The following is a 16,381-nucleotide window of genomic DNA, read 5'->3' as shown; positions in this document are numbered from 1 at the left end:
GATTCCCTTTATGTAAAGCAGTATAACTGATAAAACTAGTCTACAGTAGAAAAAGCTCAAAACAGTGCCTTCCTTTGGAGGGTGGAGGTGGAGATTAATCTTTGAAAGGAGCATGAGGAAGCTTTTTGGGGCATTCGTAGTGTTTTGCATCTTGAGAGGGAGTTTGAATTACACAGGTGTATCCATCTGTCAGAACTCAATGAATGAATGGTATACTTAAGACCTGTGCATTTCACTGTATGTAAATTTTACCTTAAAAAGAGGATTGTGCTAATTATATGCATCTAAGGAAAGTCTGCAACTTACTTTGAAATCTATCACACCAAAAAAGATGTGCTGTTGGATGGACAGAGGGACAGACGATTATGTGGCAACGTGAGTGTTATTAACAGGTTAATGGTAAGAATCCAGGTGACGGCTATTCAGAAATTCCTTGTAAAAATTTTTCCAATTGTACTGTATGCTTGAAATTTTTCAAAATGAAATGAAAAAGTGAGAAAAAAGTAAAACTGGGATTAGATCAAGAATACAATGGTGCACACAAGAGTATGGGTCTAGCTTTCAAATCCTATGGCTCTATGGAAGAGGCTTGGGGTGAAAATTCAGGAAAGTGGGGTGTAGGCCCTAATGGCACCACAGCATTTACTTCTATATATCTTATAAACTGGCATTTCATGCAAAATAGTTCTAAGGACTCCAACGATGTAAAGAAACACACACACACACAAACAGAAAATCATTGCTGGGGGTGGTAATGAATTTTATCTGCACAAGCACCGTGAGCCTCAGGGAGTAACAAAGTACCATTACCGTTTTCAGGAATGGCTGAGTAAAATACGCACAGTGGTGCCTCCTCTGTACACTCATAGAAGTGAACAGATGACAGGCCATCCCCAGAGCCAGCAGGAGGCGGACCAGCCCAGGGGCGGCCAGTCCACGGCGCACCCTTCCACATGGCCACGTCCTGCCACAATCCCAACACCCTCCAGAGTCTTTAATGTGATGTCCTAGTCATTTTGGTGACAAGGTATTTGAAAAATAAGGTCTGAGCTTCATATGACAAAATGCTTCAGCCACAGAAGCACATTTTCTTCACAGCCGCCTGTGAAGGATGATCGGTCTGATTTTGACGTTTATTTCAAATTCAGATTCTACTGTATGACCTCATGAGCCGTGGAGATAATTAATATAAATGTGAAAATCTCAGGGTGAAGTGGGAGAGCGGAGGAAAAGGAACATTCTTAAAGTTCAGGTCACTTTCCTGTACCACTTCACGGCATTTAATTGTCTGTTCCTCTCAAACACAACATTCAAGCACTAAGCTGAAATTCCTCTCCTCTCTGAATCTCTGTCACCTGCTCTGAATGAGGAACACGTGAACCTCGTCTACACGTGCGTGTCTGAGAAGCTGCGGGCACACTGCTACTGGAAGGAGCCCGGGCGTGGACCTTCCGGAGTACAGGGGCCAACAGACCTCCCTGCCTGGAGGGAAGGAGCCCCCTGACAAACATACTCCCGGAAAGTAGCAGTCTTCCAGTCTCCGCAGTCCTGGGTCTTTCTGATATCCTTCAAATATCAAAATAGCAGCTTGCCTTAAAGAGTTTTCACCTTTACAGCAGATCAAAGAAAAACATCTCTGAAGGCTGCTTATTGTTTTACTGACACCTCTTGCAAAAGGTCTGGTGGGAGAACAGATGAATAATAAAAGGAATAATCACAATGACAGTATGATGACTGTTACTGCTTGAGTCACTAACAGGGCCCTGCACAGATATCACCTCGACTAGTCATCAGCACAATTCAAGAAGGATATTTTGTAGAAAAGGAAGATGAGGCTCTACACAGGAAAAGGGAGTCCTGGTGAGAGTCAGAAGCCCAGGTCTAACTCCAGAGCCCACAGTCCTCCAGCGACTTGGAGAATGGATGAACTTCCACCGTCAGACCAAGACCAGCCTCACTGCACTGCTTCTGGCAGGTTGAGCAGAGTCTACCCTTTGGCGCAACACGTCCCTTGACACAGATGGAGGCTGCGGGGAGACGCGCGGCCTCCTGAGCGGTCACTCGAAACCCGGGCCCCTCCTACGCCACCAGCTCACAGCCGACGCAGGGCCCTGCTGCCCAGCAGACAGCGAGGCGGAGCGCGTTCCAGAGGGCACCACGGGCTACTCAAGACACGAGGAAAGGCCAGACGGCCGCCCTGAACAGAGGAGGAGCTTTGTCACCCACGCGGAGGCTCTCCTTCCAGGCCCTGCGCTGTCACAAATCCCTGCTGTTGCCCCTCCGGGCTGGCGACATCTCCTTCGCCCTTTACTGCCCAGATCTCCGGTGCCCTCCCCGGGGCAACGAGGGGATGGGGAGCCAGCACTGCCCACGGGGAGCGAGGTCTGTGCCTGCAGCTGCAGCCAGGCTCTCCACGGGGAGCAGAGGCGGCGGCCTTTCAGAATCACAACCGCAAACGCAGGTGAACTGAAACGCAGTGGCTTCCGTGACACTGGCTCCAGACAGGGTCCATGAGCAGCACCCTGCACAAGAGCTCGCCCCCTCCCTGGGACCAACCTGCCTCTCTCTACCTGCTGACACCCTCAGCACCTGCAGGCCCTCATGGTCAACAGGCCTGCCATCTTTCTAGATGGTTCTTTTCCACTTTAATTTCTATTTCCCTGCTTGGTCCTCTTTATTTTTACATTTTACCATAAATTTGTATCCTTGTTGCAAGCTACCTTCAATTATTTGAGTTAAGAGAAAGGCAGAACATAAACAGTAATAACTACCAGTTTCTTATCTGTACTGGGCTGGAAAAAAAAAGGGATAAATAAACTTGGTTTTTTTAATTTTTTCTTTTATTATATCTATGTAAGAATACTCAATTTCTGTGAAAGGGCCTGAATGGCCCAAGTAGAATCACAGTATCACATTGGAAAGAACCTTAAAGATCATAAAGACCAGCTTGGTCATCTTGCAGAAGAGAAAACTGAGACCCAGAAAAGATTCAGCTTAACAGAGATCACGAAGTTCTTAACGGGCACTCCAGCACTTTACAGCATGACTTACAGGCAACCAGCACTGTCAAACATTGAAAAGGGATATGCTCAAACCACCTTTCTTGAGCCTCCCCGAGATTTCCATGCATCAGTTGATGGACACACATATCCCACTACTTCATCAAGTAAAGCACAGCAAGCAGCAGTTCCATGTTGCCAAGCAACATTTATTTGTGCAATTATTTAAATATTGCATCATATTTACTAATATTTGTTTCTAAAAATGAGCGGAGATGGAAACCTATAAGTGCTGATACAGTGCAACTGAGACAAAGATGGACATGATAAGTGTATAAAAGTGATGCCTCACGGTCAACTGGACAGTTATAGGATATAAACTGATTAACTCAGCGTGCAAAGCTAAGAGGGAAAAATGTAAAGAATCCCAGATACCAAGACCACAATACCTAAAGGTTGTCCAGGCGATAAGGGGAAGTGATAGAAAACTTAAAGAAGATCACAGAAATATGACATGAAAACTGGCCTCAGAAGAACATTCCAGGGCTTCCCTGGTGGCTCAGTGGTTAAGACATGAAAACTGGCATCAGAAGAACATTCCAGGGCTTCCCTGGCGGCTCAGTGGTTAAGAATCCGCCTGCCAATTTAGGGGACACGGGTTCGAGCCCTGGTCCAGGAAAATCCCACATGCCGCGGAGCAACTAAGCCCATGCGCCACAACTACTGAGCCTGCATGCCACAACTAAAGCCCGTGCGCCTAGAGCCAGTGCTCCGCAACAAGAGAAGCCACGGTGATGAGAAGCCACGCACGGCAACAAAGAGTAGCCCCCACTCACCGCAACCAGAGGAAGCCTGCGTGCAGCAATGAAAACCCCATGCAGCCAAAAATTTAAAAAAAAAACAAAAGAAGATTCCAGTTACTCAAATACAGAGAAGGAAACCATGGGTCTGTTCACTAGGTGTACAAACAGCTTACTACAGAAGCATTTATCAAGAGAGGGTAGCCAGTTCCTTGAAAAGATAAGAAAAGATAAGGCAGCATCAAAGTCTACATCACTAGATTGTGCTCTACCCCTTACACAACTAGCACTGACCACTCCTTACTTCCAACAGTATCAACAATCTAGTCTACTGATTATAGGCAGTACTATTACTGACAGAAGCAAAATTTGAGCTACAAAATTACCAATATGTCTATTAAAACAGTTATCCATAAAAGCTGGATTTTAGTTTAGAACCACTGAAATCATTATTTTTTAACTCTGAATTTCGGTTTCCCAGTATCACCAAGCTTTCACCTAGAAAAATAAAAAGAATATACAGTAATCTATTTAAAAATCTGCTTTAAATAAGTTTCCAAGGCTTCTATTTTAACAAGTTTTCCCTAAAGCTGTACTTATTCTACCAAAAATAGGAACAGATACCACTGATTCAAAACAAGGAAATGTGTTGATTTCCAAAAACCTTCCTACACAATAAAAGGTAACCTGCAGTCTCTAGGTAACTTACGAAATCATTTCTAACGGAGAACAGGTACTTTACAAGCGATCATTTTTTTAAATTTTTAGGATTTTAGCCCATAAAAGAACATAAGACACAAAGCAATGGAGCATGACTGCTAGAAGGAAGAAACCATAGTATTATTGGCTACAACACAGCTATGTATCTAGAAAGCTCAAATGAGTTGACTGATAACTATCAGAACAGATAATAGTTTGGTGAAGGGAGTGAATTTTAAAATTTTAGAAATCAATAGCATTTTTCAATCCCAACAATAACCAACAGGAAATAAATCTATCTGGAGAAAAACATCTTCTATAATAACAAATATAGAGAGGGGCCTGTTTGAAGCGAATTATCAAAAGTTATGAAGAACCAGGAGAGAAGAGCAGAATAAACAGAGATCTGCCTTGTATGTATGAAAGACTGAATGTATAATGCCAGCTCCACTCCAATTATTTTAATGTAATTCCCAATAGAAATTTCTACAGGGGGAGGGGGATGGTTAGGAGAAAGACTTTAAAAATAATCCCCAAGTTCATTTGAAAAATTAAACAAGTGACAGAAGCTAGGAATTTTTGAAAAATAATAAGAAAACAACAATAATGAAAACTGGCACAAAAACTGACAGAGCAAATAGATTCTGAGATATTTGAAAACTTAATATATATTCTCATTAACCAATGTATCAACAGAAATAGCATATATAAGAAACAGTGTTAACAAATTGACTAAGTAGTTGGGATAAAAATGATCTGATCTTCACTTCATCCCATGTGCCACAATAGACTGTAGAGAGTTCTATTATGTTTAAGAAGAATTTTCAAAAAAAAAAAGAATTTTTTTAAAGAATTGTTTTTAAAAAAAGGAAGAAATATTGGTAATTTTTCAAATGATCTGTGGTTAGGAATGACTGTTAAACAAGTAAATAAAATAAACGAAAGATAAATATATTTGACCCCATGAAAATGTAAGACTTTCGATGTTTACAAATATCAAAAAATTTGAAAGGTTAAAAAACAATTGGGAAACATTTCTGCACTGAATGACAGAGTCAGCCACTGTTTACTTGAGCTCTGGTACAGAATATCAGCTCTTTGAAATGCTGATGGTTTTTCCGCATCTGACACCATATAAATAGCTCTTCGCATCATTTTAAATACAGATCTGGGAAACACAAGCATATATTTTATTTCAAAAACAAATCTGGGCTTTTGAAAATAGTTTATTTGCCCATAGATTTATGAAATGTCATACACACGAAGAAATATCTTTGGTTTGAGAAACACTTTGAAAAGACTCCCAGCTTCCAGTTACACGGGTATGAAATAAAGTCTCTGAGACTTTTAAAAACCATCAACTGCCACGTCTTTGTTCTTTCAGAGAAAAAGCGCATCTTATTTTATCAGTATATCTTGAGAATGATATATTTAGAACTAAGATATTTTTCCTCCACTGTGAGCTTTCTTACCAAAACAACCTTACCTTTTGTGTTGTTTTAATCCCAAAGGAAATAGTATCTGATAAATAAAGTCGACTGAAAAAAAAATGCACAACGTGAGAGCTGTGAGTTAAGTTTCTTTTGGGGCAAAATGAGGACTATAGCCCAGGAGGCAGCCTCTCCAAGAGCTCTGAGGAACTGCTCCGAAGAGGCAGGGGGGAAGTCAGGATCTGTGTGATTTTGGTGAAGGGGGTGCGTGCAGTTGAGCACACAGTTCGGCAGAAGGTTGCTGCTGGTCACGAGGAGCACACGTCTCCGTTAGTGATGTTAGTGCTTTTCTAGATACGAAGAGATGCAAGAATTGGGCTCATAAACTCTTCTTCTGGAAAGATCTAACTCTCTGAAGACCTGTTCTGCCAGTTTCCCCAGAGCACAGAGGGCCTCATTCCTGATCTCCACCCTGAACTCCTTTCAGGGGGCGATGAAGGTCAGCAACTGTAGCGGCCAGTGACTTCATTCTTATAGAAGCAGATGGTGAGCGACAATTTTTAGTTGACAATAAAAAGAAAACATGATAGGGAAAAAAAGTTGAAAATTAATGGTTCAACTACATTTACACCTCTGTAATTTTTTCATATTAAGTCTCACAAGAGCTCTGTGCTGAAGCAGCAGGCCCACTGCTTCTCTAGATCTGCTCTAGAAGGACACTCAGCAAGCGGGGACAGCACCTCTGAGTTCAGCACAGTCCGAACAATAAAATCTCCTGTCTCTCTCTTCTCTGCAAAAGGCAAAACACCTGTCCCAAAGGTATGAAAAGAATGGAGCTAAATGCCTAGGCAACCTCTGGTGACTATACTCACTGTATATAAAAGTACCACCACTTAGTAGTCAACAACGAGACTAACTAAAAATCAGTCTGTGTTTACATACCAAGTGTTAAATTTTTTTACCTTCTACTTTGTTAAATATGATATTTGCTTTGATGACTGGTCACCCAGTTTCCCCACAAACTTAAATCTCTGGTAGTAATAGTGAAAAACTAATTCATGAAGTTCTACACATCGAATCACCCAATGTAATTGTATGTCACCTAAAAGCATTGCTAAAATATTAAAGAAAAATGATTTACATCATAATTTCTAATTGCTCAGGAACATGTTGACTTTCACCTAAGAATGTCTGTTCAGAAGAGGCAGGATTGGTTTCCGGACGCCCAGGGGTCGCGGCTGCTCGGGCCGATCTTCAGCTGGCACAGTTACAGGCCGCGCAGCAGCAAAGATGAATGGAGCTCTGGGAAAGGCGCTGTGTCTGAGGAATGACACCATTTTTAAGTAAGCCTTTTCCCTCTTGAGGTTCAGAACTTCAAGAAAGAATCCCATCTGTTCTGCAGGTGGCATTCTGCTGAGCACCAGTCGGCACTACAGGTCACAGCCCACGCGTGGCATTGGAAGATGCAAGCACGTAGTTAAAGCACAAGAGCCCAAGAAGAAGAGGGGAAAGTGGAAGTGAGACCCGTTAACTCGGGGACAGTTGATGAATACGGGGTTTGAAACTTCACCTGACTGCAAATGACATGGCCCTGGCAGAGAGTCATGCCCAGTATGTTCACAGCCTCTGCAACCATCTCTCCATTAAAGTCGAGGAAAGTTATGTGAGGCCCACCAAAACCATGGAGGTGTTGCAGTTGCAGAACCAAGGCGGCAAAATGCTCCGGGACTCAGTTCTTACCACCCATGGGCAAGTGGTTCAGATCAGCGGTTTGAGCGCTACCTGTGCAGAGATTTTCTTGGAAATAATCCAAAGCAATCGTCCTGAAGGAGTCAAACTGTCAGTGAGGGAGCACACTGAAGAAGACTTCAAGGGAAGGTTCAAAGCCCAGCCAGAACAGGAAGAACTGTTAGCCAAGTTGAACTAACGCACTGCAGACCCTTTCATGCCAGCACTGGTGATAATGAGTGCCAAGGGGAAGAGCTTCCTAGGTGGCCAAAGTCAAGCAGGAGACCCTGACCCTCAATATCGTAAGTACCCATCTCCACAGCCAGGAGTGCCTCCTCTGCTCTGTGGAGGAGTGCTTGCCAACCGTCGCCACTTTCCTTTGAGCCAGCCCTAGGTATCTTCCATCTAACAAAAATCTGATGATGGACGTGTGTGTGTGTGTGAGCGAAGTCACTCCATGCTGTCAAGTATCTTTGCCTGGTGCTTTAGCACATAAGCATGTTCCCCTCCAGTATTTCCCAATCCGAGTGAACTCGTCCTTTAAATCAACCCGGCATGGAGTTCCTTTAGTGAAGGAGACAATCATAACATAAGTAAACCCTCTGTGGATAGAAGGCATAGGGAGGGATATTTTGTATATGAAAAAACCCTCCAGATAGGATCAGGGTCTGTCCATAAGTGGGAAAAAAAAGTACCCTGTGGGGTAGTGAGTGACCTCTCATAAGTATGCAGGTAGATGTTACATAACTGCAAATTAGGGTTGCCTGGAATGAGTTTAAGCAAAGAATTAAAGGTTGATCTTGGTCACGTGTCAGAAAACTACTACTTGTGAGCCAAATCCCATCAACTGCCTATTTGCTTTTTAAAAATAATTTATTGGGGCTTCCCTGGTGGCGTAGTGGTTAAGAATCCACCTGCCAATGCAGGGGACATGGGTTCGAGCCCTGGTCCAGGAAGATTCCCACATGACGCGGAGCAACTAAGCCCGTGCGCCACAACTACTGAGCCTGTGCTCTAGAGCCCGCGAGCCACAACTACTGAAGCCCACGCACCTAGAGCCCAGGCTCAGCAACAAGAGAAGCCACCGCAATAAGCCCGCGCACCGCAAAGAAGAGTAGACCCCGCTCGCAGCAACTAGAGAGAGCCCGTGCGCAGCAACGAAGACCCAACGCAGCCAAAAATAAGTAAATAATTTTTTAAAAATAATAATAATAATTTATTGAGGTGAAATTCATATGTCACAAAACGAACCATTTTAAAGTGAATAATTCAGTGGTATATAATGCATTTGCAGTGTTGTGAAACCTCCATCCAGTTCCCAAACCCCATTGCCTGTTTTTGTAAACAAAGGTTTATTGGAACAGAAAAAAAAAAAAAAGAAGCAGGGTTTGAAATCATTTCTATCTGAATGACATATGTGCATTTAATTAAATCAATTCTAGATTTTTAGTACTGGTCAAAAAAAATAACATCAATGCCTAACTGTGGGACACAAAGCTTAAAAACACATCTATTAATAGTCTTATGAATACAGCCCATCAAACCAGAAAGCTGCAACACTCTGAAGAAGAAACATGGACACAAAGCACTGCACGTGGTCTCCCTGCAGGTCACCCGTGGATCTCTCCCTCCTTGTTATTCCCACTTCCCTTGGCCACGGTTTCCAGGAGAGCACCTGTTCCTCTCTCTGGCCTTGGTCCTCACAAAGGATCAGATCGGGCAGGAGTGAAATGGACGAGGAATTTGCAAACGTGTGAGTCACTGACAGCAATAAAGACCCGAGATGAGGACGCTGAATTGGAAGCAGGAATTCCTGACAACCACACCTGACAGTCACACGTGCTGGGGACTGATGTTCCCACAGGTCAAGAGGCAACAGATGGCACGTGACTCAGAAGCAGCCTTCCGTTCCAACGACTTCACGGAAATCACTAAATCGTGATGGAAATCATCAAAAGGCAACATCAGATCCTAACCTTAATTTATAGAGAGAAAGCCTCTTCTGGAAACAGGGTTTATACACAGCCGGAGCTGGATGGCAGTGGACAAGGTTCCACACCACAAGATGACACGGCTCATCTGTCAAGACTGCAAAGTTTGACTGAATAATTGCTTTTACCCTGAGGAGATACATTAGTTTTTAATTTTTTTCTCTGATATTAAGAGATACACAATTATTTTATGTTAAAAAACAAACACGGAAATACAGAAAAGAACAAAGAAAAACATTTTTTAACTTTATCTTTTAAACCAAAGCACCAGAACTATACACAATTTCATACTTTAGACCACCTCTTTAAGACAACTCAAATGCCCAGGTGAGGCAGAGATGGGGGGATGAAACATTAGCTGTTCTCTGTCACAAGGGGTTCTTCGGCGTAAAGTTCTGACACCCTCATACTACTCCACCGCCATCTCTGCCATGGCCACCACTCATGCTAATTTACTGAAAACCCATTATTATATCTGGAACTATGCTAAGCTCTATATACACATTATCTCATCTACTGTTAAGTCAACAGACTTGGGAATTTTAAGCTGTACTACCAGACTTTAAAAAAATTAATCTAAGGGCTTCCCTGGTGGCGCAGTGGTTGAGAATCTGCCTGTCAATGCAGGGGACACGGGTTCGAGCCCTGGTCTGGGGAGATCCCACATGCAGCGGAGCAACCAGGCCCGTGAGCCACAACTACTGAGCCTGCGCGTCTGGAGCCTGTGCTCCGCAACAAGAGAGGCCGCGACAGTGAGGGGCCCGCGCACCGCGATGAAGAGTGGCCCCCGCTCGCCGTAACTGGAGAAAGCCCTCGCACAGCAACGAAGACCCAACGCACCCAAAAATAAATAAATAAATTTATAAATAAAAACTAAATAAAAAATTAATCTAATATTTTTCATAGAAAAATCATACATAATAATAACATTCAAATGTTATGAAAGGGTAAGCAGTGAAGAACAAACTTCTACTGCCTCCTGGACCGCCCTATAAGCAAGTTTCCACGCTATACAACTGTATGAATCTATACACACACATATACCCCCAACCCCACAGACTTAATTTTTACGCAAATGTTAGCATCTGTTCTGCACCTTATCCTTGTCAGTTAATTTATACAAAAGCTACTCCATAGAAGTCCAGTAGCGCACGTAGATCTACTTCATTCTTTTACAGGGTGCAGGGTATTCCATCATATGAAAGCCCCACAATGTATTTAGCCACTTCCCTATTGAACATTTAAATTTTTCCAATTTCTTGCTAAAATGAATAAACCTATAAACAACACCCTTGTTCACGTGTGCATATACATAAAAGCATTTTAGGATCAACTCCTAAAAGCGGAACTGCGCGGTCAAATGGTTTATACATCTTAAACTTGAACAGATAGGGCCAAGTGGATGTCCCCAACGGGAGCGCGCTGCTGAGGGGTCCCAGCAACGGTGTGCAAGCGTCAGGCTCCCTGCACTCTTTGTGACACCGTGCATGATCAAACCATTTTACGCCTGTATTGCCAAAGAGGTTACTAAAATGAAGTCACATGAAATACTTTGTAAGGAGTTTTTTTTTTAAGTCCTAAAATACTGTTGTTCAAATCACCATCCATGACATCAAAGAGTTTAAAATACGTGAAGCTAGAGCTCTGCAGTATTCACAGTGACACAGAGAAATACATTTATAAAGGAGCGTATGATTAACTAGAGGACAGCCAGAGAATCCCACAGACGTGCGAGAGGAGGAGCAGCCAACGCAGAGAATGATGGGGGACGCGTCTACGGGAGAGGTGAGGGCCCGGGCGGAGAGCCAGTGATGGATGCGTAAAGTCTAGAGAGCCAGAAAGGATCAGGGAAGACACAGCAGATGGTGCACAGGCCAGATGAGCGAAGACAGAGTTCAAAGTCACAACAGGCACTTAGGTGGTGTGCTGCTGGTCTGACAGCTCGCTGGGCATGGCTCAAAATGCCAAGGGGCCAGTCAGACAAGTGAAGCAAAACGGCCGCCAAACAGCACGGTTTCACAAGTAACAGCTGCCAATAAAAATTTCTAAAACTCAATTCTAAGCAGAGGCCAGCAATTCAGAAAGGCACCTTCCTCCACTCTAGGTGATCGTATCCTTGAAAAACGGCTCAAAACCTAGCAAGGCAGAACTCTCCGCACACATTTTCTAGACTCACTCTAGGGCTCTCTTGAAAACATCTACTTAATATGATCGTGTCGCTCAAAACAAGTAGGTCGAAAGCAACACTGCAACTTCACCACTCTGTGTTCTGTAATCTTCCGATAACTGCAATTCAGTCTTTTCAAAACGGAGACAGCCGCAAACACCCACAAAAACAAGAGCTTTGAAAGAAAAAGTCCTGGGTTCAAATTCTAAACCTGTCTCAACTAGCAAGTCATTTAATCTCTTGAAACCACAATGTTGTCATCTGCAAAATGGTTATAAACGCTATGCAAAGTGAGATAACTTTATATAGACATATATCAATATGTATACACATGGCATCTAAGAGGGTGCCTGGCACACAATGGGTGAGTTCTATGCACAAATTTCTTTCTTCTCCCTTCCCACCTGTTTCAAATAAAATCAAAATACATAGCATCACTTAAATATTGACTCTTCCCAAGCACATGGTTTAGTTTCCTTTAATTTCACTGACAGAATTCCATCAAAACAGAACAAAAAAGTACTTGGTGAAAGAAAACGCCTAGACAATTAAAAAAGTAGAATGGTACATTTTACAAGTTACTAATACCAAAAACACCCAAGAAAACAACAACAGAAAACCCCCAGGTATTTTGAATTAAATTTTAAAAATCATATCAGAAACTCAATGTTATAGTACAGCATTCTTGATTTGGCCTATAAACCTGAGAACTGAGTCAACTCAGAATTATTCACTTTGCTGAATAAAAGCAAATCTAATATCTGCTCTCCTATATTCCTTATTACTGAACCACTGTGGTTTTAATCCCTTGTCCTAGTTGGAACCATCTTCCCCTGTGAGCACTGACACACCCTTGCCCTTCACACTTTATCACTATGAGCTCAGGCATGCTCGCACAGGCAGAACACTGATAAATGGTGTTGAAACCACGTAAGACTGCCTCTGTTTGCATTTCCTCTCTCACCCTAAAGCATCTTATACCCAATGTAACACAGCTGCGTGCCCTTCAGGTGCACGAAAGTAAGGTTCTCTGAGAGAGCATGCTTTTGGATAAAGCACTGTTGGTTAATCTGAGTAGCTCAGCTACTTTAGGTACATCATCAATCATCAAAACCAGCCAGAAACTGCTACAGTAGCATCTTCCAAACTTCACATAAATAAATCTGCAGGTTTTCTAACATTCCACACTTTCAATTAGCCTTTCTATGCTCTGCTCATTTCTGTTTTATAACCATATACTTCTTCCCATTGATTCTTAGCACTTCATATATTGGCAGGAAACCACTGCCAACCTGGTATAATGTCATGCATTTATGCAGTGCTTTTAATTAAGTCACTTTGGCACCTCCTTAGCATTCCGATGAGGACAATGTGTCACCTTTCTTGACGTGGAGGCAGCTTAGTTTTCTGTGCATTTCTGGTGTCTGCCCAGGGCTCTCCACAGAGTAGGTGCCCAGGGTCCGTCGGTCACCAGAGTGACGCAGTCTTGGGTTTGATTCCTGGCTCCAGTACTTTGCAAACCTAACCTGGAGCCTGACAAATCATGTTACCTCTCAGGACTTTAGTTTCTTGTCTGAAAAATGGGGGTGAAGAATACCCATTTCACAGTTTCTGTGAAAACTAAATGAAATAATGTATTTAAAGTCATTTGCCGAATAGCTGGCACATAAGGTCTGAAGAAATTGTACATGACTTTCACTGAACCACACATACATCCTCACACAAGTTCTGAGACCACAAATTACACTGGTAACAATGGACAATGGGTTCAGAGTAACGCCCCCTTTAAGACCAGGAACAGAGGTAGAACCCGCCCTGAGAAGCAGCCAATGTTCTGATATTCGCCTGGACCACAGGGAATATTCTCCACACCTTGTTTTGTGGTCTATTTCTGTCCATACTGATCTCACACTTCCTTTAGACCCAACCCTACTGTGACCCAGTAACAACCAACGTGGGAGTGGGGCAGCTAACCCCCAGCTCTCCCTTACATACATCCTTGTATCTGACCTTCCACTCCTGGACCTAAGATGCCAAAGAAACATAGAGATGAACGTCCGTCAAGTTAACCTTCAGGGTCAGATAAGAGGAAATCCCAGCCACCAGGACGGCACTATTTTTTGAGCCCTTTTCTGTGATCAGTGAATCCTAAGGAGTAAAACAGGTTCAGCAGGGCAGGCTGGACATGGTGAAAGCAGAGCCATTTAAATGCTCCCAGAAGATGTGAAACATGGGCTCCAGTTAACCTCTCATTCTGAGTATCTACGTACAAAGCACTTTAAGACTACAACGCATCCGTCTAATAAACACACTTTGAAAGAGGAGACATTAAAATGCAGACCACCACAATTAAATCAAGTAAACAATACAAAAGAGAAAATTAAATCTTTTATCCAAAGATGGCTGACTGAGGTAGATACCTGAAAACTTCAGAGTTCATAAGAAATGATGGTCCCAAAAATATTCGACAGTCTTTAATAAGATGATCAGCGAACAGTATTGACCTAATAATGCTATCTGTACAATCTTTCAGAAGTTACAACGTATGTATGTTCACATGCTCACATGTTCTTACTATTCAAATCTAACGACCCCATCAGAGTTAATGAATGAAGAGATCTCTGGGGGAGCCTGGAGGCATAATCCAAAGAGGTCTGTTAATGAACATGAAATTTCTTTGATGCCACGTTTCTGATTTTTTTTCTAATCCACAATATCCCTGTACTTGTTGTAATCATGCCTGCATGATAAAACCTCCATAATAATCTCTAAATTATGGAGTTCGGAGCACATACGGGTGGTGAGCACATCGCAGTGTTGGGAGGGTGGAGAGGTCCCACTCTCCCACCCTGCCCCCTTTCCACACGTTCTCCTACGCAGCTCTTCCATTTGGCTGTTCCTGAGTTATATCTTTCATCATAAACCCATAATACTGAGTAAAGCACTTTCTGAGTTCTGTGAGCCAACCTAGCAAGTAGTTGAACCTGAGGAGGGGGGGTTATGGAAACCAAAGATTTACAGCTGGTTGGTGAAAGGTACAGGTGGAGACCCAGATTGTGACAAGCATCTGAAGGAGGGGAAGTCTGGTGGGACTTAGCCCTTCACCTACAGGGTTTGAGCTAACGCCGGGTAGTCAGTACAGAATTTAATTTAATTGTAGGACACCCAGCTGGTGTCCAGAAATTTGGAAGAAAAAATTTCTGGTATCACAATTTTTCTGGTATCACAAAAAATTTAGTACCACAAACGTTATGACTAAAAACAGCTCACAAGCACCTCAACCATGGCAGGACAGCAATTATAGTCAATTTAGAGACACAGGTGAGTTCATTCTAGATGTTCATAATTTTGGAACATCACTCTAATGTTGGGAGAAACTGAATAAGGCAGAGTGCATGACTGATTTTGGAAATCGGCATCCTACGGAAACTTAAACATACTGTACCAGCGGGTCTACATCAAAATGCAAAAGAGTTACCTTCTATCAACTTGTTTATGAGGCCGTTGGCCAGGACGGCCCTGTGCAGATGTTCGTGATCTGATGGAAGGAAGTGAAAAGCGTTCCTTCTGACAACATGTCAGGGCCCCTGCTCTAGAATCTGTGATCGTTCTGTCCAGAATAAATGTCATTTCAGTCACCAGCACAGCAACTTGGGCTTTCCCTGGGGCTAAGTGTAAGCCCTGGATGCAGTGAGCTGGAGCTCAGAGGGACTGGGCCCAGTAAGCTCCCCACTGATGGTCACGTGACATAAATAATGCCATACTTAGCAATTCTGGACAAAGGTAACCATCATGTCAAAAAAGAATGTGCATCTTCTAAGTTGTCATAATACTTAAAAAAGCATACCTGGGCTTCCCTGGTGGCGCAGTGGTTGAGAGTCCGCCTGCCGATGCAGGGGACACGGGTTCTTGCCCCGGTCCGGGAAGATCCCACGTGCCGCGGAGCGGCTGGGCCCGTGAGCCATGGCCGCTGAGCCTGCGCGTCCGGAGCCTGTGCTCCGCAACGGGAGAGGCCACAACAGTGAGAGGCCTGCGTACCGCGAAAAAAAAAAAAAAAGCATGCCTATGATAAGAAAGAAGTCACACTTCCAGTTCCTCCCTGACACTGAGGATTGTTTTTTCACCTCCGCCAATCTGATGCTTTAAAATGTATGCTTTTATATTCACTTCACTGATTACTAGTGATGTTTATAATGTCTTCATATGTTTATTAAACCTTGGACTTCTTTTTTTAAACTGGCAATTCCTGACATTTTACCACTAGAGCGATGATTGTTTTATAACTAATTCATCCATCACATATACTGCACATATTAGAAATATTTGGTCATCTGCCTTTCATCTTTCTCATGGTGCTTAATAAGGAAAACATTTTGGAATTTTTGAAATATTTTATCACAAAGCATAAATCCTGAGAGGCACCTTCCTCAACAAGTGGACATTTTTTTCCATAGGTAACCTGAAAATGTATGCAAAATAGTTGTGACACTAGTTTTTCAGAACCTGTTGCTTGAGCTGCAGGAAGGTCGTGTGCCCTACGATAAGCAAACAGAAACGCCCGTGGCCC

General features: G+C 43.0%; 1 protein-coding gene and 1 pseudogene across 6 annotated transcripts in view; one reads left to right on the top strand and one right to left on the bottom strand.

The window, feature by feature from the left end:
* The window catches only part of FARS2 (phenylalanyl-tRNA synthetase 2, mitochondrial), a 387,381-nt gene that overhangs the window by 326,056 nt on the left and 44,944 nt on the right, over positions 1 to 16,381 (bottom strand). The window lies entirely within an intron of this gene.
* LOC114908050 lies at positions 7,219 to 8,244 on the top strand (annotated as a pseudogene).

Source organism: Monodon monoceros, unplaced genomic scaffold (genome assembly GCF_005190385.1).
Source record: "Monodon monoceros isolate NGI ecotype Baffin Bay Population unplaced genomic scaffold, NGI_Narwhal_1 Super_Scaffold_3, whole genome shotgun sequence".
Lineage (NCBI taxonomy): Eukaryota > Metazoa > Chordata > Mammalia > Artiodactyla > Monodontidae > Monodon > Monodon monoceros.
This window is presented reverse-complemented; position numbering and strand designations above follow the sequence as displayed.